Here is a 24,015-nt window from a genome sequence, read left to right on the forward strand (position 1 = left end):
GGTTGGGATCATCAAGTAAGTTGCTTGAGGTAGGCCCTAGAAAGCAAAGTGAGTCTCTGTGGATACAGTGTCAGGATGAGGACTGGTATATCCCTGGGGATTGGACATGTCAGGGAATAGTGTGTCCCATGGTGAAATGCCCCAGATGGGTCTCTGAGTAGGGTTGTGACCCTGTAGCAATGGGTCCCACAAACAAGAGACACTCCCTGGAAATCAACCAACCAACATTTGTATAGATCTAAATCTGCAGATGATGAAGTTGGGGCAGAGAGGCCCTCCGAGAGGCAGTCAGAATCACCTGTGTCCCTTCCTAGTCAAGTGTATGTGTGTGTGTGTGTGTGTGTGTGTGTGTGTGTGTGTGTGTTTACGTGTGCGCATATGTTCCCTTATGTGACGCTGCATCATTTAGATGTCCTGTACTGCTTTACTGCAGGGACTTTGAGATCGTCTACAGCTAATGCCTACTGTAATACTGCCACCGCTTTGACATTTCTCCTTTGCGGAGCCATAACAGCACTCAGAATTATATTGATTTCACTTACCAGCTCCTAACATATCAAGTTAATTTTGGGATTTTGTAGTGACACTGAGCCAAAAGGCATAGGTTTTTGTATACCATGCTTGGCTACAGTTGGTCTTGATTTGGAACGTAACACAGACCTTAAGCAGAAAACAGTTAAAGAAGAGTAGCGTTATCGGAACAATCTGCATCCATTCCGATAAGGTGACAGTATCATTAATCTAGAACAAATAATAGATCTAATATGTATTAACTTTATTGATAACTTTAATTGTATACGGCATATGTTTCAGCATTGACTCAATCAACCAATATTTACTGAGTACCTGTTATGTGAAAAACAGCGTGTTAGATAATAAGCTGTTTTAGGAAATTAGTTGTAATGGAGCATTGTCTTTTCTCTTGCCTCACTCTAATTCATTAATTAGTTATTTTTAAATCACAGTGAACATGCAGAAATGAGAGGCAGAATTCAGTCACAAGGGTATTTTCAGCAAAATACTTTTTATTCTCTATTGAAGATAAGATTAAATAATAATCTGATTACCCCTGTACTGGTTTCTCAGCACTTTGTACAGCTTCTTTCTTTTCTTTCATAAGTCCAAGCCATAGCCAGCCCCTGCCCCGATCCTAGGAGAGGTGGACACAGAAAGGTTCCTATACATGACACTCCACAAACACAGACTTTCCTCTGCCCCAACAGATACGGTGGCTTGACTGCTGCTTTTCTAACCTAGATTATTTTATCTGATCACAGTCAATGGGTATTTTTTGAGGCATTTGAGGCATGCAGGGAGTGACCGCTTCTGTTCTCTAATAAGAACGCTGCAAAATAACGAGCTGATGCAGAGGTACATAGGACAGACGTCATCTTTGCTTTATACTCCAGAGGGGACAGGCATTAGCCTGGTACCTGCTATCAGTACTGTGATGGAGAGGCACTATGGGAGTAGAGGGTAGATAGAAAAGCAAGGGCAGCATCAGGGAAATCAGGAAAATGAACTCTAAGTGGAACCTGGAAGCATGAATAGGAGTTAGTCAACTAATGGAGAAGCTTTCAGAGGGAAATGCCCAGAGGGAATAAAAGTGTGGTATTTCTGAGGAACTGGATAAAGGTCCATATGGCCATAGTACACATACGTAGAGGGCCAGGCAAAAAGGAGGTGTGAGAACACTAAGCTAGATCCAGATCCCAGAAGCCTGATCAGGGTGCTGACCTAATTTTTAGGGGGATGGAAGTCATAGAAGAATTTACAGGATGGTGCTCTTTAAAAACAAAATGTATGTACGTAAACGTATACATTTTACTTTGTCACAATAGGTGTACAGGATATTTCCTTTGATTTATCACTTCCTGAGTTCTTCACCCATTTTCTTTCACCCACATTGGCCATCTTTATCTCTTCCCCAATATTTTCTACAGCCAATGTTAAACCCTGCAATTGATTCTTGAAAATCAATGCAGAAGGGAAGGCAAGCCCTGGGATTTTCTGGTACCCACCCCACCCCCCCCCCCCACCTCAAAGCTTGTGCTGGACAGAGCCCATAGTCAAGCAACTGACCTCCTTATGATTTCTGTCGTTCTGGGTAGACTTTCTAGCATAGGTCTGAGGTGAATTTGGTATTTGGAATAAAGTTAGGGCAGAAGTTGGGCCCTGCCAGCTCTTACAATAAGAGAGGGCTATTGTGACAAGATTTGGGGACATCAGAAGGACGGGGTGGATAATGATAGAATCTTTGTATCTGTGCTGTTAGTAATATAAAATATTAACATGACTGTTGAAAGAATTCTTTTAGAAACCCAGTATCCTGCCCGTACTTTGACGTTTATTGTTAGTACTATTATGAAGCAAACCTGACAGTAATTCATGTTACCTCAACTCTCAGAGATTTCAGAGGGAACTTCAGAATGCAATCCTGAAGCCCTATCTCTTAAGTAATGGCTTTGCCAGCTCACAAGAGATAGGTAGGGTAGAGGATAAGAGAAAAGAGTACAAATAAAGAAAAATCTTCAGTGCCCTAGATTATAATCTTCTCAACTCCTCGGGAATTCATTTCTGCACTCACGGTGGTCCTTCTCTTACCGTTCTTGATCTCTGAAGTTAATCCATATAACTGTGGCCATATCAGGTAATATCTAAATTGTAGTTCATCTGATTCATGGTGGCTTACTTGTCTAGTCATGCCATATGAAGGGAATCCTGATATACAGGTCCAGTCATTTTGTATGGCATTAAGACAGCCCCCATTGGCTTGGGTCAATTGAATGTTAAGGTTTCATAAACAATGTTCCCACACGGGGATCTCTTTGTAAACTTGGCCACTTTCTCTTTCATTTCCATTCTAGAACTTCCCCGGTTTCCTCAGAGAATTGTTCTGCCAAAGATCTGTATAGCCTCCAGCTCTTAGACTCTGGCAATATTGAAGGATGCAGCAGAAGGAACCTAGTGCAGATGCCGAATACAAAGAAGCTAAGAGAAGTGAAGCAAAAGGGAAGGACAGGGAGGGAGGAGAGGAGGGGAGATTGCTTTTGGAGAATAATAGGAGATGTTTCCCCTAGTGCTTATAGAAGTGAGTTTGTTACTGCTCTGGAAAGTTCTTTTCTTTGGTGATCACATGTAACATTTATTTATCAAGAGGAGTTTCATCTTTGCCATGGAATCTACTGGAGAGACTCAGATTATCATGAGCATTTTTCACATACAGCCACTGTGGAGAACAGTATGGAGGTTCCTTAAAAAATTAAAAATAGAGCTAGCATATGACCCAGCAATCCCACTCCTGGGCACATATCCAGGGCAAACCATAATTCAAAAGGATACATGCACCCCAATGTTAATTGCAGCACTATTTACAACAACCAGGACATGGAAGCAACCTAACTGTCCATCGATGGAGGAATGGATAAGGAAGATGTGGTACACATATACAATGGAATATTACTCAGCCATAACAAATAATGAAATAATGCCATTTGCAGCAACATGGATGGACCTAGAGATTGTCATACTGAGTGAAGGAAGTCAGACAGAGAAAGACAAATATCATATGATATGGCTCATATGTGGAATCTAAAAAAATGGTACAAATGAATCTATTTACAAAACAGAAATAGAGTCACAGATGTAGAAAACAAACTTATGGTTACCAAGGGGGAGAGGGGTAAATTGGGAGAATGGGATTGACATGTACACACTACTGTATGTGAAATAGATAACTAATAAGAACCTACTGCATAGCACAAAGAACTCTATTCAATATTCTGTAATGACCTATATGGGGATAGAATCTAAAAAAGAATGGATGTATGTATATGTATAACTGATTTACTTTGCTGTACAGCAGAAACTAACACAACATCGTAAATCAACTATACTCCAATGAAAAATTAATTTTAAAAAATAATAAGGGAAGAGGAACCCTTTGCCTTGATAGCATGTGGTCTTAAACGCGCAAAAGAACTTTTAAACAATAATATACCCAGATAATAAGAAATAATTTTATTTTTCAGACTGTGACTTTGCTTATGTTGTATGTTAGGCTTCCTGGTAGATGTTGGAATGGAGAATTTTAAAACACTGTATCTTGACCCTGCAGCACGATGACTTTATTTCAAGAAGTAGGCCAAACTGGAATAACCCAACCTAGAGCTTGATGTGCTCATGGAGGTGATATGGGTTCTGAGAAAAGGTGTCCCAATTCTAGATGATAGAGGGTAGTTCAGGCCGTCAGGGAAAGCATGCAAGAGCATAGACTGAAAAGCAGAAGGAGGAACATGCATTAGGGAGAAAGACAAAACCAGCATTTCCTTAGATGACTAGGCAGCTGGGAATCTCAGAGAGGAGTGATGGCGTCAGGGAAGACTGTGAGCGTGTGGGTCATCCCAGTCTCAGCTCGGGGCTGGGATTCAGTGTAGGGAGGGAAATAGGAAGTTCCTAGATGACAGGAAGGAATTGGGTTCCCAAGACAAGTTAGAGTTTCTATCCAAGATCACTTGGCAAAGGTAGAGCTGGAACCACGACTTCCTTACTGCTTCCGGTGCTCGTCCAGTCTCTCAGGCTGTGCTTGGCTCTTGGACAGCGGGATGCATGGGGCCTCTACGCTTCCACTGTAGTAACTTAGACGTTTCCTCTGTGCATCCTCCGTGCCTACCGCCGTGATCCCTGCCCCACCACACTTGGCAGTGTGTACACAGCCCTCACAATGCCATAGGCCTCCTGATTGGTAGGAAGCTGATAGTCCCTTAGAGACCATTCTGCTCACTTGGCACAGCTCAAATCACGTCTCTTGGCTTTTGCACACCAATCTCCTGTTCTGCTCAAATGTGTCGCCTTTGCCAGTTGGTGGGCTTCCGTTAAACCCACGCTGTGGATATTGTCCATCTCATGCTCCTCTGGATATCTGATTTTGCCTTTGGCTCTGCATGGACTGGCTTGCCTTGCTGCCAGTGGGTTGAACTGACCTGATTTAGATGTTTTCCATTGAGCCATCCCGTGCTTGGCTGGCAATGTACTGCCTGTGCCAGTGGGCAGGTTCCTTCCAAGGGGGCTACTTGGGCTCCATCTTCGATTTCCACTGCCTTTCTCGTTTCTTTTACCATGCTGCTTGGCCATGCTTACCCCCAGCACTCAATTGCCTCCACATTGTGGCTGGCCCTCTCTTCTTCCACTGGCTGCTTCCTGGTAACTCTGACTTGCCTGACCCTGGTGCCCCCATCTTTCATGTGTAATGTGTTCTTCACAGCACATTAAATTCAATTTGACTGACTCATGGTGGCTGAGAACATTTCACACTATTATGTGGGATGTGCCTCATGTATAAATGGTTATTGTTAAAAACCAGATTCACCCATTATTCAGATATTATCCTCCCTAACAATATTATCTATCTACTCTCAACCAAGAAGTCAGTTAATATCTATGAAGCACCTACTAATTTTACAGGTTCTGATCTCTCTTTACTGTACAACCTGTTAATTATGAGAGTTTCTTGGAGACTCTTGGACTGTTCATCTCAGGGGAAACTTGAAAGAAAACCCACTCCATCTTTTTTACTTTAGACATGGCAACCCCACAACTATTCCAGACAAATGAGTATCTAATTTCTAATGGCCTCAGGAAGAAGCTCTAGGGAACTCATTCTAGTATTTAACAACCTTCTCTGTTAGGAATATGTCAAAACCAATGTAATGTCTTATGTTCTTTTTCACCCCTTTATAAAGTTGGTTGCCTTTCAGTCATCAGAGGACATAAACAACAGGTTATTAAATTTTTTTCTTTAAAATGACTTATTAAAGTAAGAGAAAACGTGTACTAAATGCTGACATATTTTTTCTTATTTTGTCATGACTACATGGTTCAAATCCCTTTCAGTTTCCTCCTTTAAGGATTTGGTTGATTAGCTCTCTAACTTGTAATTTAGAGACTGATTTGGCATACAAGTAAGAGGAAAGCCCTCAACAGGCTCAGAATGCTTAGAAAAAAACAAAACAAATATCAACGAGCCAGCAAAAAATGTAGGGACCATCCACTTGGAAGGCTAGTGTTGGGATATTCAGGCCACGTCCTGGGACCATGGCACTTCTGTGATTAAACCCATCTGTGGTTTCCCAATGATTGTCCTCTGACAGTGCTTCTAACCACAGCCATGGATCTCTGAAGGATTTGGATCCCTGCCTCCGTCACAAATCTAACTTTTCCTGTCTTCCACTCTGCTCCCATCTTACTGGGCTGCTTTCAGGTCCGCAAATACCCTAAGTAATTTCTACCTCAAGCCTTTCATATGCTGCTGCTTCTACCTGAAACTTTTTCCATCTCCCTTCACAAAGCTGATTCTATCTCATCTTTTAAGTTTTCAGATGAAATGTCATGTGGGGTGCCTACTTGATCATCCCCTCTTCTATTTTCTTTGTTGCACTGTTCCCCCTAGACCCCTTAATGGGATCTTAAATTGGTAATTGATTACTTTTTTGTTTGCATATTTATGGTCCCTTGGCCCATCAGACCATGAGCTCCATTAGGGCAGCGACCTTTATTACTAAGCCTAGTGTCTGATATATAATAGGCATTTAATAAATACTTACAGGATGAACATCTTAAATAGAATAATGAATCTCTTGGCTGTGAAAGAAAGAGGCCCTGTGAGTTCCTGGCGTTTTTGTGGTATTGGAACAGTACTATCTAAGAATCTGCTCCTGTGTTTGCTGCCTATCTTTCCCAGCCATGCACAAAAGGAGAGAAGCTAGAAGCCAAGTCTAAGCTGCCAAGACTTGAAACAGCAAGCTTGTCCTGGAGCCGATCATCACTTCACATGCTTAAGGCTCTAGTTAATTTAGTGCTAGTTAAGCTGGCACCCTGTTTCCACTACAAGGAAGAACGAGATAAAAAGATGCAAACAGAATAAGATAAAGGATCAAGGGGAAATGATAAAGAAATCAACCAGATAGGTTTCATCCTCAGTCACCTGCCCTTTGCTTCATATATTTTTCCCTTGGAGGAGCTCATTCACTCTCGAACCACTAAATACCTTGTTTCTGATGCTACCCAAAACCTTACCTCTAGTTCCATTTCTTTTTATTAACCGCAGACACAGATCTTTAGATTCTTGCTGAACATTACCAGCTTGGCATCCTTCTACTGATTTAACAGGTCTGGAACTAAACTCAGTAACTTCATTTATTTAATAGTACTTACTGAATCCTTCTAATGTGCCAGGCACTGCTCTGGGTGCTCGGTTGCTCTGATGAACAACATCCAATCCAGCAAGGATGGCTGGTAATAAACAAATGATGCCACAATCAGCATGCGATTATTATCTGATACATCGTCTGACACATTTTCAAGTGAGTTGCAATTATTTTTATTGCGTTGTAGATGTTCTTTTTGTGTCCTGCTTACCAGTCCTTTGTCAGACATATGCTATGTGAATATTTTCTTCCAGCCTGTGGTTTGCCTATTAATTTTCTTAATATTGTCTTTTGATGAACATTGTTTCTAATTTGGATAGTTTATCATGTTACTTTTCTTCATAAGTTATTGCTTTCTGCATCCTGTTTAAAAAATTTTGTCTATAGCTAAATATAGGATTTTATATTTTCTCTTATTACATTTCATATTGTTGGTTTCAGCCCAGTATTTCATCCTGTCAAGATTATTGTGAGTCTAGTTCCTGTCTTCTGCTATATTAGATATTGCTTTCAGCTTTGAGTCACCTGCAAATTTGACAAGGTATTGAATGTTGAATGGGAAAGAACATTTTTCCAGTGCAATTAGAATCAAGGATCACATTTCACCATCTTAGTTTTCAGGATATCGTAGGAGACAAAGTCAAATTCTCTTCAGAAATCAGTAGCACAGAGGGCTGACTGTTTGTGGCGGTGATTATATCGGCAAGTTGTATACGATCCAACATATACAACTTGCTTTCACTACTCAAGAGCTCCATTTCTGAACTTTGACATTACTTTATTGAGTAACCTATTGCCACCTGGAGGTTACTGATTTCTTTCTTTTTTTTTTAATTAGTTTTTATTGGAGTATAGTTGATTTACAATGATTTCCTTTCTAAATTTCTTTTTCCAAATTGTCTCTCCAATATAGTGTAAGCTTCATCAGAGTCAACACCTTGTCTCTTAGTTACCAACATGTACCGAGAAACACATGGATACATTAATATTTGTTGAATTCACTAACAAGCTCATGTCCAAAATTTATCATTTAATGCTTTTTCCTATAATTTTGTCAGAAATTGTCCATTTTTTTGACCTGAACTTAGGAAATTTGCCACTTTGTCCTCTCGACATCTGGGACATTTTCTGGCTCTAGTGTTCTGTTAATTACCTTTCTTGTGTTTCCATCATTTTTTTCTCCAGCTTTATCGAGGTATAATTTATAAATAAAATTGGAAGATTTAAAGTATACAGTGTGATGATGATTTAATGCAAGTATACATTGTGAAAGGATTCTTCTCCAATGAGTTAATTAACACATCCATCTGCTCATGTTTGCCATTTTTTTGTGTGAGAATAGCAAATTTCAGTGTTACAGTACGGTGTTATTAGCTATAGTCACCATGTTATACATTAGATCCTCAGACCTTATTCATCTTAAGACTGAAATTTTGCATCTTTTTACCAACCTCTCCCTATTTTTCCTGGCAACCTACTCTATTTCCATAAATTAGCCATTTATTTAGATGCTACATATAAATGATACCATGTGGCATTTGTCTTTCTCTATCTGGCTTATCCCACTTAGCATAATGCCCTCTCAGTTTATCCACGTTGCTGCAAATGGTAGGATTTCCTTCTTTTTTTAGAGCTGACTAATAATACCCCATTATATATATATTACATTTTCTTGATCCATTCATCTGTTGACAGTTGCTTGGTTTGTTTACGTACCTTGGCTCTTTTGAATAATGCTGCTATGAACATGGGAATCCAGATATCGCTTGGAGATAATTTCATTTCTTGATATGTACACAGTAGTGGGATTGCTGGATCATACACAACTTGCCCATATAATCTAATATTCATTATCAGTATACTTGTATATAACTTTTCTGATATACAAGTATATTGATAATAAATATTTGATTATATGGCAAGTATCTTTAGAACCTGGGATTTAATTTACCTTGATATGAAGACTTGAATTCATTTGAGGGAGCTAAATTTATTGAGCCCAACCTGAACAGATTCTTTGCTAGGTATTAGAGAGACAGAAGTTAAAAAAAAAAATAAAGTTTCCATGTACAGTTAGTCCACAGCTCAATAATATGTGAGTCCGTATCTGATGATCTGACGCAGTTTTCTTACATCCATCCATACTAAGGAATGCCCCTTGAATAATCAAGAGCTGAATTGAGAACCAACTGCCTTGTCTTCACTTCCTATCTGGTCTGTTCTGTTCTCCCTCATCCCTCTATACAAGATGCACTTAAATGAAATAATCACTAAAACCCCTAGTTTTTGATACAAATACTTTTATAACTAGTAATCTATAAGTAAACTGGAGATTTGTCATATAGAAACCCAGCTTGAAATTAGGTGCTGTACATAATAAGAAACAAGATTTGACTCCACTCTTGAATAGAAAAATAGCTATAAGAATAATATTTATAAAATTAATAGCAAACTTAAAATTATTAGACCCTGAAGAACTAATAATAAAATTTGCTGACAATTTTGGAAAAGAGAAGGCAGTCTAAATTGATAGAGGTAAGAGAAATCCATGATCAGATTTGTTTGGTTCAGAGAAAGGAAGAGGGTGTTCTGGATGGGAGAAAGGGCTGAGTAGAGACTGGTGGGCAGGAATGAGCTTGGCGTACATGCAGACTGACCAGAGAAAAGTCAGTCTTCTCTGTGAGCCTTGGGAAATATGACTGCAAGAGTCCAATGGGACCTGAAGTACCAGCATGAGGACCTTGTATTTGATCTGAAAGATGAAAATGAAGCGCTGTAAATTCTTGTTTAGGAAACTGACTTAATAAAATCAAAATATTTAAAGGATGAAGGTGCTTTTTAATGAAGGTATTGGGTTGGCCAAAAAGTTCTATAACATCTTATGGAAAAACCCAAATGAACTTTTTGGCCAACCCAGTAATATGGAAGTGATGCAGAGAAGAGGCAACTATGAGTTGCTATGAGCTAGTACCACAAAATTAAAGTAATTAGATCAGAAGACATAGGATATTAAGAAGAAATATGGAGAAACAGTAGACTAGATATTGGCATGAGAGGGATAAAGAAACACAGGTTTATCTTAAATTTCAACTTCAGTGAACTAGGAAAATTTTTCCATTGGCTAGAATGGGATAATCTTGGGAAGCAAGTTCAAGTGGTTATAAATATGAGATTGAGGTGATAGTAAATTACCAAGGAAGACATATCTAATAGGTTTGGGAACCTTGAGACAAGTTGGTGCTGGAAAGAAAGATTGGGACGTAATTTGATTAAGGATAATATGAACAAAAAAATACATGAGGCCCTTTCAGAGAAAACAGTCAAGGGATGCCAAGAGTCAGTGATTACACCCCAGAGGAAGTCCACAGTTGAGGTCAAGAAGAACTGGAGTTACTGAAGGGAAGAGAGAGAAAGTAATTCATGGCCTGAGAGAACAAGGTTGGTGCAGTAATGCAAAAACCAAAGGAAGAGGCTGGCCAAAAAATGTGGCAGAACATTTAAGGAGGATGAGAGAAAGTCACTGGATGTGGTGAGAAGATAATCGTGTCCTTTTTAGAAGTAAGGAAGCTGAAGCACCTAGACAAAGCCAATCTAATCCTTCTCCCTGGATTATGTCAAAGAGGCCCTTAGATGAGTTGCTCCCAAATACAAGTTCGTGATAACATTTTCAGTTGTCAATGGCAAAATGATAACTATAAGGACACTGCAATTACATATGGTAGTGAAAATAAATTCCGTCCTGCAGACCTTCCTAATTTACCATGTGTCTTCTATTATGAAATTATAGAAACCATAGATGGTGACTACTCTATATTTAGTTGGAAAAATAAATGATAGCCATATCATTTTCACTCTCTGTTTTTTATTAAGGTGAAGTCTGGTAATAGTGATCTGATGATGTCTTTGCTTTCCCTGGGCTTGTTCTCTGGAACATGAAGTGGGGTGTTTCTGCATAGGTGCTTCCTTCTGTGCTCACAAACCACTGACATTCAGAGGGCAGGATAAGTAATAATTTATTCCACTTGAGCTGTTGAAAGATGCTCACATTAATACAAAAACACCATATCCTGACAGTTTTAAAGCCCAACTGCAGGTTCAGAGCCCTGTCACTTATCTTAAGCTTCTATGGAAAATAAAGATCAAATATCTCTGAAGCAGTGTTTAGTGTCATAGCTATTTCTGTAAGAGACAGGCTTTTTTTCCACCCACTAAATCCCTTTCACTGTATTATCATCTGAGTCTCCATCGTGTGATTTTCTTGAGGTTCTTGGATATGTAAGTGCAGGCAGATTGGCTGTGGTGAAGAATAAATCTTTTTGGTTGGAGCCTCAAGAAATAGTTTCTAGTCATAGATCCCTTCACCTCTTTTGTGGTGTGACACTTTACAAGTTGTCTTCTGTGCCTTTGAAATAGGAACTTTAGTAATAATAATACATAAAATAGGTAACACACCTGTTTTTTTTTTTTTTTTTTTTTTTTGCCTTATGCCCGATTCTATTCCAGTGTTTTACATAGATCAAATCCTCTTCTCTTTCAATAACCTTATAAGTTGAGCTCTAAACTTACCTTCACTCTAAAGATAGGGATATTAAACCTCAGTTAGGTTAAACAACTTGCTTGTCAGCATGGCTAATAAACCCCAATGGAAGGTTTTAAACTAAAAGTCTGGCTCCACATGTTTTTCATGTTTTTCACTTTCACAGTTTGCTGCCTCAGGAGGGAAAAAAGCATAAGAAAACACAGGCTTACCTTAGGGTATATTCTTATTCCAACTCTTATAATATTCAAGACATCTCCAGAATTCTCTTTTCAGAATCTCTTCTAGACACATTTTTTTTTTTTTAAAGATTTATTTTATTGATTAATTGATTGATTGATTGCTATGTTGGGTCTTCGTTTCTGTGCTAGGGCTTTCTCTATTTGCGGCAAGTGGGGGCCACTCTTCATCACGGTGCGCGGGCCTCTCACTATCGTGGCCTCTCTTGTTGCGGAGCACAGACTCCAGACGCGCAAGCTCAGTAGTTGTGGCTCACGGGCTCAGTCGCTCCACGGCATGTGGGATCTTCCCAGACCAGGGCTCGAACCCGTGTCCCCTGCATTAGCAGGCAGATTCTCAACTACTGCGCCACCAGGGAAGCCCTAGACACATTTTTTAAAAAACATATTCAGTGCTGTTGAAACTCTGTTTGGGGGGATAAAGTCAACATTTGGAAATGATCATTGTCAAAGTCAAAGACATTATTAATGTCAAAAGAGACATTTCTATCAGGGTGTTCTAAAAGTATGTTTGATTGTGAAAAATAATATTCGAAATATATAACCTCATAAACTGACTGTCTTGCAAAGGAAAGTACTCAATGAATGTTTTGTCTGTTGTTAGAAAATCAGTCACATTAGCTATTGGTTATGTGATACTGGATCCCTCCCAAATTGTTCTTAAAGAATACTCTTCTTATCTCATGAACAGAGCCCCAGGTGACCTCTGAATGGGTAGGTCTTTCCTTGCTAGCAGTGCTTCAAGGCAATCAGGGTTAATATTCCTGCCTACACTCTCAGGTGACCTCTCTACATTGGTGGGAAATCTCAGTGGGTGCAAAAGTCATTCCTATAAAGGAAGACTATGCAGTAAGCACAGTTTTCTCTAGTCTGTTTACTAATGATGTATAAACCTTGCCTGATAGAGCCACTCGTTTTGATTGCAGTAACTAGAGGTCTAGAACAGCTGTATCATTTAACATCTCAGTTCCTTTTCTCTCAAACATTGGAAAAGAAATAAAGTTTTCCCTGTTATTTTAGAGGAAATCATAACAGTTGGTATGAATTGTATGTGACCAAACATAAATTCATCGACATCCCTTGTGAGAAAGATAAACAGCCAGATCTCTCCATTCTGTTTACTGGGGCGCAGAGAGGTGAACTGACACTTTCAAAGGCACACAAGAGATAAATATCAGGACAGGAAACAGAAGCCAGCACTTAAGTTGTTATTCAGGCAGTGGGTACAACTGAACACCTTTTAAATTCATATAGGATCACTAGAAACTTTCAGTAGACCCTGTGTGAATCACCACATGCAAATATGGTCCCATCAGAAAACATACATCACTTGTTGCTTGGTGGTAGAAGATGAAAATCAATCATGTGTTCTCAGAAAAGAGGACTCTGGGAATAAGGTCCCAAATAGTTATTTTCAGGCTGATTTGAAATTACTGATGGGAAGTCAGAGGACAGTTAAATCTTCCATTCAGAGAGAGTAGGACAGACTTGTTTCTTGACTAAGATGAGGAATCATTTTTCACCCTCACCTGTGACACAAACTACTCATTTACTAGCTGCTAGTTTCCCCTTTCTGTATTCCGTCTGCATAGTACCACTAGCTGACACATGGAAAAGAAAGGATGAGAAAGAGAGCAAGTTGGCAGGGAGTCAATATATTTCAGTGTTTTTTTTTACTACGAGACTCTAGTAGCATTTAGTTGGTGAGTCTGAGCAGAGAATAAGTATTTCTAAAGTGACTCCATTATCAGTGGAAATGATTAAAGGCACAACAACAAAATCTATGGATTAATTAGCAGGCCAATGGTGCTTGAGTAGCTATTACTAAATTACATGGTTTGCCTGCAAGAGAAAATATTAATCTTTGATGTTTTCCAGCTTGGGTGACGGGTATGTTAGAATTCCAGGTCAGTGAGAAGAGATTCCCATTGATTGGTTGATGGGTAATGAGATCAGAAAAGATAGTATCTGGATTTCCTTCAATTCTACACATTAAAGACTTAATCTTATTTTCTGTCAGTGATACATCCTTCCTGCTACAGTTACTGACAATGATATTTAAAGACTCGATTAATAATAAATAAAGAAAGTACAACTAATGATACTATGTAAGAGGGGAAAAATCAGGGTCAGGAAAATAAGTGTTGGGTGACAGCAGGGACGACAAGTTCTAGGAGAGGGAAGGGCAAGTGATAATCTATTCTTTGGAAGACTTATAGGTTTCAAGAAGGAGAGCAACAGATTCACTAAGAGGCCCATGTTTCATTAATCCATTTAACAAGTATTTATGGAGACATGCACATACACACACATATACACATATACATATATGCATGTGTATGTACTTTTTATATACATAATTTATATATACATGATTTATATATGCATATACCTTTTATACAGATACACATACCACACCGTGGTGTGTGTATATATATATATAGTCTTTCATATATATAAAAATTCTAGTGGGAGAGGCAGAAATACCTAAATAAATTAACTAATAAGTTAATAAGTAAAAAGTGATAGGAATACAAGAAAAAGTGGAGCCAGTTAAGGGACTGGGCATTTAAAACAGTGGCTGGGGGCAGGTGTCAGGATCAAATAGGGGTGGTCAGAGTAAGCCTCTTTGGAAAGTTAACATTTTAGCAAAGACTTGGAGGAGGTGAAAGAGTTTAGGTGTACAGATATCCCAGGGAAGACTGGTCTAATCAGAGGAAACAGCCAATGCGAATGTCCTATAGTGTTACATGGCTGGGGAGTCAGTGGAGAAGTGAGGATGCCAGTGTGGCTGGAGTGGAATGGGCAGAGGGATGGTGGGGTGTTGGAGACAGTAGAAAATAAGGTCAGAAAGAAAGCAGGGATTAGGTATATAGGTCCTGATGGGTCTCTACAAGGACTCAATTTGGAGGACTGAGCCACGGTTCTGGGTCCCTCTTTCCAACCCAGGTACAAAGAAGGAGCAAGACATTTATGATTGTGCCAATGAGAGACAGTGTTGCAGTAACTTGATACGTAACTTGATCAGAGGGAAAGAATAACCCTTGGGGCTTTTCCCATAAATGCAACTAACAGCAAACAATCAGGAGAGACATTTATGCAAATAGGGAACTGTACTCTAGGAATCGGGAGCCAACTAGATTGCACTAATGTGCAGAATAATCAAACTGTCAGAGTGCTTTTGCTTTTAGGTCTGCATCTAGGCAAGCAGTGCCTAGAACATTTTATCTCATTTCCAAGTGACTTTTATGCCCATTAAAATGTTGTTTTCATTTCAATTAATATTTCAGCCAGTAATACAATTATGAAATGGAACTTTTGCTGTTAGCTATTTCTAGAAGGCAGAGTGAAAGGAGTTAGGAAGTGGAAAGGAAATAGAGGGAGGTTTTCCTGGTAGAACTCAGTGTGGTATAAGCAGATATTTGAAGATATCGGTAATCAGCCATGTTACATAATCTCCTTCCCATTTTGATTGAAAGGAAATGCGATTAAAGTATGGGGGGCTCAGATTGGAGCTGTCCCTTGAACCCCTTTTAAAGGTCTAAGGCTGGAGCAATTGGCTGAGGAAAGCCATCTTTCAGGCTCCTTTGGCTCAGGTTCATACTCTTCCACAGAACTTCTCTTCATAGCGGGAGTGTGAGCGGGCAACCAAAGCCTCTTTCTACTATGAGGACCACATGCCCTGGCAGTTTTATTTCACTTAAGCGAAACATTATTCTAGTGAATGTTTCTGGGCTGTATATGTCCCTTCCAAAGATAGATATGCTGCTTGGTTATACTCAGTTTTACAAAGAATGATTTCTCATCTCGAATAGGTGTAGTTCTAGAAATAACTTGGAACGTCTACCATAGCTATAGATTTAGATCGGTGCATCCCATTTCACATTGCTGACAGTGTTGATTTTTTTGGATGGGGCTTTCAGGTTTATCAACTTTCTGTTCAAACCTCTTTGAATTCAGGTAAGATATTTAATGTACCATTCTAGGTAAGAGAAGGGGTAATATTTCTCACTGAACCTCTTCAGATGACTAATTGGCAATAATCAGTCACATGGCCCTAAAAGCCATTCCTTAGGTCAGCTGACTTTTTGTTGCTATAGCCAATAATTGTTCACACACAATGACCTGTCCAGTGGGATACTGTATAAAAGGAAAGAGTAAACACTGGGTAAGGATACTTGATATTTCTTTCCCATCCTTGCTATAATTGGCTTCTTCTCCCTTTAGGATATGAGGCCACTTAATAAAAGCTCCAGACTAATTTTAGGAAAAGGATTTTCTTTCTTGCTATCAGAGAACTGTACCTAATGACAGAGAGAGTATTGCACTAAACTATGTTTCTGATGCCTCCTAAGGTTGAAAACTAGCTCCAACTTTCAGCCTTGAAATCGTATTCTCGTCTTTGTTTGCTCAAATAAAAAAATACTAAACGTGTCAAATAGGATGGATAAGAAAAAAGTGGTTTCTTTTAGTGTACTGAGTCATGGGAGTGTCTCTGCAGAACCATTTTTTAAAAAATTTATTGAAGTATAGTTGATTTACAATGTTGTGTTAGTTTCAGGTGTACAGCAAAGTGATTCAGTTATATATATAATATACATATATATTATATATATATTTCCTTTTCCAGATTCTTTTCCCTTATAGGTTATTATGAAATACTGAGTCTAGTTCCCTGTGCTATACAGTAGGTTCTTGTTGCTGATCTATTTTATGTATGGTAGTCTGTATATGTTAATCCCAACCTCCTAATTTATTCCTCCCCACCCTCCTTTCCTCTTTGGTAACCCTAAGTTTGTCTTCTATGTCAGTGGGTCTGTTTTTGTTTTGTAAATAAGTTCATTTGTATCATTTTTTTTTTTTTAAGATTCCACACATAAGTGATATCATATGATATTTGTCATTCTCTGGCTTACTTCACTTAGTATGATAATCTCTAGGTCCATCAATGTTGCTCTGCAGAGCCATTTTGCATAATGTAGGCATCAGTTGTTCCTAGAACTGGGACACTACCCTCATCCCTAAGTGCTGGAGCCTCCCTAAAGCCACAGGGTTAGTTAAGTGAGGCAGCTATCTCATAAACCTGAAACACTTGCTTGCAGAATGGAGGGGGGAGGTGGCCCTGTATTGTCTGTAAGTACCTGGAGAGGAAGCAGCTCAGTAACAATCAGTCCCAACTTGATGAGTTTTCTGCAAAAGTTTCCATAAGCTCAGCCCTCTTCACATGGCAGTATCTTGCCAATTGCTCTTAGTTCTTCCCTTCCTATCATCATAAAAACCTATATACAATGTGAAGCAGTGGGAGCAGGGCCATTCTCTGAAGATGTGGGAGAGCTTAACCTGCATCAATTACAGTTTCCCCTACTCCAGTTGTGTTTGTTTCCAAGTTTTTTATCCAGACAGTATGTGAACTTGTAATAAACTTAGCTAAGATGCACTCACCAATCCACATTTGAGAGACCTTTTCTGGGTCAGGGCCTCCTGACTTCCTGGTGTGAAGAATATTGGTGGGCACCTCAGGTGTTCTCTCCCCCCAAAAAAGCAAGGAATTGTAGTGCTGAATATCTACCTCTACCCCGTTCATAAAGACAGATTGCAGTTTGTTGAAAGATCAGGGGAATTGTAGGATATCATCAGGATATAAAACACATTTTGCAAAGCAGCGCAAAATGCAGGCCATGGTGGATTTACGCAATACAGCGCCCGTGCCGTTTCTGCTGTTACTCTCTTCCAAGCCTGCACCAACAGGTCAGCAGCACGTCTGCATTAATTGCAGGACTGTGATCCTCTGCGTTGCTTCTCCAGCCCTCGGGTTTTGGTAATGCCATCTCAGAAAACCAGTGAGTGTAAAGTGGAAGTTGGGACAAGACGAAGAGACATATCAACTCCTCAGTCTCTACTGAGAAGAAATCGTTTAAAATACCATACACCTGAGAGAGGGCAAGACTTTCATCTCAAGATCCTTTAAAATCACACTGCGCTAAGATGGAGAGAACATGAAAACCATCTCTTAGTTAGGTCAAGTGAGGAGTAGAGGGGTTACCCACCGATAATAATGAAAGTTAATAATAATAATAATAATAATAATGTGGTATTGCTGGCTGTGGCTTCCTTCACACATTCCTCCCCAAAGTGTGTCTCATTAATGATTTGCTATGAGTTAAAAGGGTGTTGGCAATAGACGCTTAAGAGAAACTTCCAAAAATAACACAATGGCGTGAATGTTTCCGAGATTTTGTGTTAGGCATATTTTATGAATTAGTAACACTAATAAGCCTATTACTTCAAAGAAATTCATTTCTTGGAATTTATTCAAAGCAACTCCTTTCTCTCCTTATTTCCCTCTGATAAATTACCTTTTGTCGACTTAAGAGAAGTGGCGTTTTCCTGAAAAGTTGACAAAGTACCTTACCAACACTAGCACTCTCTTAAAGTAATCACCACTGGTACTGTTAGGTTGAAAATAAATCATTTTGTATAACTGAATGCATTTTATTTCTAATGAAGTTCCTAAAATTCAACAATATTCTTGGGTGCCTATTACATGCAAGGCATTCTGCTGTGCCCTCTGAGGAATTCAGAGATAAGCAAGATATGTCCCCAAGTCTCAAGCAACACATAATCAAGTAGGTGGAATCAGACAGTACACAAATCACAGATCATTTTAATGAAAAACAATAGTCTAATTGATCTCTGGCACCATGAGACTGATGACATCACTAATTTCATTTACGTCACCAAACAATGGCAGAGTGTAGGGTCTGTTGATTGATATTTATTTAAATGATATGCTGAGAAGTAATAAGTGTGATGGCCTATTTAATTACCAATGTCCTGAGCAATTTTTCCTTTTCATTTTGTATTAATTTCCATTCTTGAATGAAAAATGCCTCTCTACTACAGTTTTCTTGAATGGATTCTTTGGGTGCTTCAGCAAGTTTAATTCTGCCCTAGTTTGGCTGTTGTGTGTGTGTGTGCGTGCGTGTGTGTGTGTGTGTGTGTGTGTGTTTATTAGAGCATGCTCTAATGGAAATACCTGCTTGTTCTTGATTCTCTTAATGAATTGTCCTGGCATTACTAAAGGGCACCACAAACCAATTATGATATGCTGTGTAGGAGCCATGCACTGACATTGCTTTCTAGAAGTAGGCCACTTATTTTCTAATCATTTTGAGAATTATGTATGCATATATTATGCATACTCTGTATGTAGGAAACTACAGTAGGCCCTCCAGATCCAACAGTTGCAGATCTACAGATTCAACCAACTACAAATCGAAAATACTTAGACAAAATTCCAGAAAGTTCCAAAAAGCAAAAATTGAACTTGCCATGTACTGGCAATTATTTACATAGCACTTACATTGTATTTACAACTATTTTTGTAGCATTTACCTTGTATTAGGTATTATAAGTAATCTAAAGATAATTTGAAGTATATGGGAGGATATGCATAGGTTATATGCAAATACTGTGCCATCTTAAATAGGGGATTCAAGCATTCATGAATTTTGATACCCACAGGGGTCCTGGAACCAACTGTGGAAACCTAGGAACAACTGTACTTATATTTTAGTAGCACTTTACAGTTTACAAAGTACTTTCACTATCATAGCTCACTTAAGCTGCTTCTCCACTTGAATTGATCAATATCATCATGTGTTGATCAAGCTAGAAACGTGGGTATCTTCTTTACAATTACCGCCCTTTTACACCTATACACAGCTTATCTCCAAATAAAGTCAGTTCTGTCATTGAGGCAATTCTCCCACTTCTCTCTATCCCCTTGTCCACTGTCTTGGCTAAACTTGCTGTAATGCCTCGCCAGCATTCAGGCTACAACCTCTAATTGCCCTCCCTGCTTCCACTTCTACATTTGCCCCATCATATCCATTTCTCTCTAAGCATTCAGGGTATGCCAATTTGATTATAATGCTTTCCTGTTTAAAGCACATTCTTGGATCCTGATTGCTCTTCAAATATATTCTCAAATCCTTATCTTGGCTTACCGAACCCTATTTTATCCAGAACTTCCTTCTTTCTAGGTTTCTGTCTTTACTACGACACTCATACAGTCATGCAGAATTATTATTTTGAATCATAAAATTGTCATACTACAGATATGGTGGTTGTTCAAACTAAAATAAGCCAGATTTTTCCCTTCTTTTTGCCTTCACATGTACTCTTCCTTCAACCTGTGTATACTTCCTCTGGTTCATTTTACCTCATCATTCAGAAGGAGTCTAGACTGGAAAATTCACCTTGGGAAGCCTTATCTGAGTATAACATCCTTCTTTCTATTCTGAATTAGATAGCCCTGCTTTTAGATGCTTACACAAATTGAACTTCATAGGATTTTAATCCTCTCATCTTTCTGTGTTCTCCCACTGTATGTAAACTCCATTAAGACATGGAACAAGCTTCTTTTGATCACAAATTTATCTCAAGTGTACAGTGCAACACCTAGCATAGAGCAAGACTTTAATAATAAATGTTGAATAAGGAATAAATAACCTTAAAAAAGAACACAATGAATTAGATATTTCTTTCCATCATCTCATTGGTTCTCTCAACAAAGGGTGATGTTTCCAGCTTCGGATATCTACTACATATATATATATGGTGTCATCACTGGAGGAAGTTGGGAGAAGGATTCACGAGGCTCTACATACTAATTTGTAATTTCCTGTGTGCCTACAGTTATTTCAAAATAAAAAGTTTTAAAAAATGGTAATGTAGACAGGTCAAATATGGTAATTTCCATTTCCATTTGAGAAAAGTAAGGGTTAGAGAGTAAGGTCATTTGTGTAAGGTCACAGACAGACACATGATGTGGACAATTTCAAGTAGAGTCACTCAGATGTTTTTACCTCCTCTGGATCCTCAAGTGGACCTAGCAACAAGTACCATGTTTTGTCCTTGACATACTTAGTATTCTAGCCCAGAGCTTCTATGTTTATTTGCGATCGTTTTCCTAACCTGAAGTTGAGAAAGAAGGAAACAGGGTATAACACATTTAGGTCTCTCCCATAAACCTAGATTCTATAGTCACCGTAGGCAGTCAGCTCCCTCTGTCTTTCTTTTGCTCTGACTTGGGTTCCCTTTACTTATTATTTAGTTGATTGTTTCATTCTCCAATGTTTATTGAAATTGGCCATATCCCAGTTCATGCTTTGTTAACAATGGAAAAAACAGGGAGTACAATGCAGACTCTACTCTCTGGAAACTCATATTGTAGCATGTGCATAAAAGTGAACGGTTAACTATAGGACAGTGACTTAACTACTGTTTTATCAATAAACACGGGGAGCTAGGCACACAGAAGAAGCAGTTTGCTTGGGCTTGAAAGATGTATGAATGCTTCTTAAAGGAGGTTATTTCTAAACAGAACACCAAAGATTGGATAGCAAGAGAGAACTGTGTATATAGCAGGACTGAATGGCAAGATGGAGTGGGGTTGGGTGAGAGAGTGGAAAGAAGGGGGGTCATGTGCAAAGATCCTGTGGCAAGGGAGAGCAGGATTGGGAGGAGACACCCAAGGAGCAGGTATGCCTCTAATCCAAAGAGCACTGACCCATGCCTTTCCATTCTGAAAACAAGTTAAGATAGTCTGTCATTTCTCCTACCTGAGACACCTGCGGAGTAAGATGCGAGGAGAGGGTGGACCTCGTTGTTGTCCGTTGCCAAGGACAGGCATCATCTTCTCCACTGTGTCCATGTGATCTTTGATATCAGTACTGAGACACTGATGAGGCTCTTTCCTGAGAAGTGAAGAGGCTATGAAAAGGGAGGAAAAGGGTGGCAATGAACAGACACAACCTTTCGCTTTCAAAGAATTCTATTAAACATTTTTCTCCTATTTTCTCTTTTCATTTTGTCTAGGTAAGTGAAACCAATTTTTACAACAGAACTATGATTACTGGACTGCCTCTGCATATGATGGTTTTCTCCATTGAATATTCCACAAAGCGACATCTTCCATCACCTCTATTTGATTCGTGAGTCTTAACCCTGAAGTGTTAAATAACCTATAAATAATCTAGGATTAAGAAATATTTAAATGGTTGTATCTATATCTCCATATAATGCTTAGCGTACCTTTCTTTAAGGTAAGTGAACCCTATTCAAATCTCGATTTTATGCAGAGAAGAGCTGAGGGGAATATTATTCACTTTCTAGCAATATCCATAGTGGTTCCATTAGAGAACGTCCTTCTCTCCAGACGTTTTCTTCATTTGATTTACATTAAAAATTTTTGAGGGAATCTTCAGGTATGTGTTTCTTTTATCATTTGAGGTACACCTCTCTGTATTGTTGATACTTTTGTTTTGTTCCTTTCCTCCCTAAAAGATAGTCTCAAAGATATGGAATTGGTATGATTTTTGGTGTGCTCTGGGGTCTAAAGTGTTAAAATTCATGGCTTCTTTCCCATTGCATTATCCAAATCTACTTGGAGGTTAGGGGTTTTAGACTTGAAGAAAATTAGTTCTTAGCAGTACAGTGTAGAGTAGGATTTAGTTGGCAAGATGGCAGATGAATAGTAAAAAGAGGGAAAAAAATACTTGGGAGTTATTAAATATTTGAACAGTGGCTGCTCCTGGAAAATTGACAGTGACTTTTCTCGGCTTCTGGCCTGGGCTTGTCCATTTTCTTCGCTTTTCACACTTCGCGATTATTCAATTCCTTATTCTGCTTTCCAAATTCAGTTTTCATTTTCTGCATTAGCCACGTTGTATTTGGCTATTTGCATTTACTGAGGGTATCTTCAATGTTCCAATGGACTGACTTGTGTATAGCTTTTGTGTAATTTGGTACGGGCACCCCTACCTCTGCAGGGAAGCAATACACCTCCTTATTCATAACAATTATCCTAGCTGATGGAGCTTGGTGAGCCAGCCCCTCTGCTCACCTGATGGGGACAGATTTTCTGAGGGGCTGCTGATTTCCTGTTTGAATCCTGTCATCAATATCCAGGTGTGAAATTATTAATTACCAAGCACAATGGAATGGTCTTGCAGGAAAAGTCAGAACAACTTTCCTTGAAGGTCACTGTTGGAATTGGTCCTCTGTGATCCATTATTATAAACTAAATAAACATTTCATTTTGTTCCATTGTTAATTGAATGCCTCACTCAAAGGTTTACTATTGTGTGTCAAAATGGGCCTTGCTATATATAGAAAATGTGGGATGGAAGTATTGCTGTGCATTATGTAGCTTTTAATTTCAGAAGTGGAAAGGCCCAAAGTACCTCTGTCTTAAGGGAAAAAAAAGAACAAAGAGATTAAATGGGTATAATAGTAGTTACTTTCTGAAGTCAAGGTGAGTATGTTAAGAACAAAATTTCATGGATAATAAATGGTAGCTGATATAAAGAAGATGATGATGGTGATAAGGATGATGGTGGCGGTGGTGATGGTAATGATGTTCTGAGCTTCTTTGGAAATATCAATGCCATAGCTTCTTTTAGGCACTTTTTTTTTGTTGCTGTGTCTTTACCATTTCCATGCACATGTGGGCCACCACCTAACAGATAATTTTTGTTGCCAAACTTGGTTCTGTTTTCAAAAGTATTATGCAAAGTAACGATGGTTACATTTTTAGATTATTAGTCATAGGCTCCTAGTGGAAAAGTTCCAGTTGTGATTTCATAATGACCAAACCTGCTATGTCCCAAAGAAGCAACTTTGTGGGTATGACTGCTGGAATCTCAGCTGGGCTCCTGTTGTTGCAACCTGGGCAACTGAGCCAATGAATGAAAAAGAGGTTGTGTCCAGAATGAAAGTGATGAGGCCATTCTAGTGTTCACTTCTACCCATTCTTCTAGAGAGCTGTAATTTTCTTACCAAGATTCATCTCCATATTTTTGCCATGTTCTTATCTCCACTGTTGACAAGGATAGTAATAAATATTAGCTAACATTTATCTCATGCTTCCTCTGTGTAAAGCACCATTCTAAGTTTTTTACATGTGTTACTTCATTTAATCTTTACAACAAGTGTATCAATGAGGTACTGTTATTGATCTCTTTTTTAG

The sequence above is a fragment of the Eschrichtius robustus genome, chromosome 6, assembly GCF_028021215.1.
Source record: "Eschrichtius robustus isolate mEscRob2 chromosome 6, mEscRob2.pri, whole genome shotgun sequence".
Classification (NCBI taxonomy): domain Eukaryota; kingdom Metazoa; phylum Chordata; class Mammalia; order Artiodactyla; family Eschrichtiidae; genus Eschrichtius; species Eschrichtius robustus.